The sequence below is a fragment of the Apodemus sylvaticus genome, chromosome 20, assembly GCF_947179515.1.
Source record: "Apodemus sylvaticus chromosome 20, mApoSyl1.1, whole genome shotgun sequence".
Taxonomy (NCBI): Eukaryota; Metazoa; Chordata; class Mammalia; order Rodentia; family Muridae; genus Apodemus; species Apodemus sylvaticus.
The window spans coordinates 55,753,608-55,753,885 of record NC_067491.1 but is presented as its reverse complement, the minus strand read 5'-3'; positions in this window follow the sequence as shown (position 1 = coordinate 55,753,885).

The window sequence follows — 278 nt, the reverse complement described above, 5'->3', positions numbered from 1 at the left end:
AACGTGCATAGTATTATATTTTTAGATTATATGTAAAATATCTGTATTCATTTTTCTGGGAATAGCCACCTCTTCCATTTTCAGATTTAATTACTTGCCTGTCCTACTTATTGTAGGCTTGAGTCCTTTTGATATTTCCCCCATCCAGTTTAGCATGTTCTTTTATGTCTTTCTTGTTTAGCTCACATTTGGGGACATGTGGGTGAGAATTTATGTTATAGCTCTATTTGTAGAAAACATATTCTCACAATAAGTTCTATAATTCATTAACCCACAGA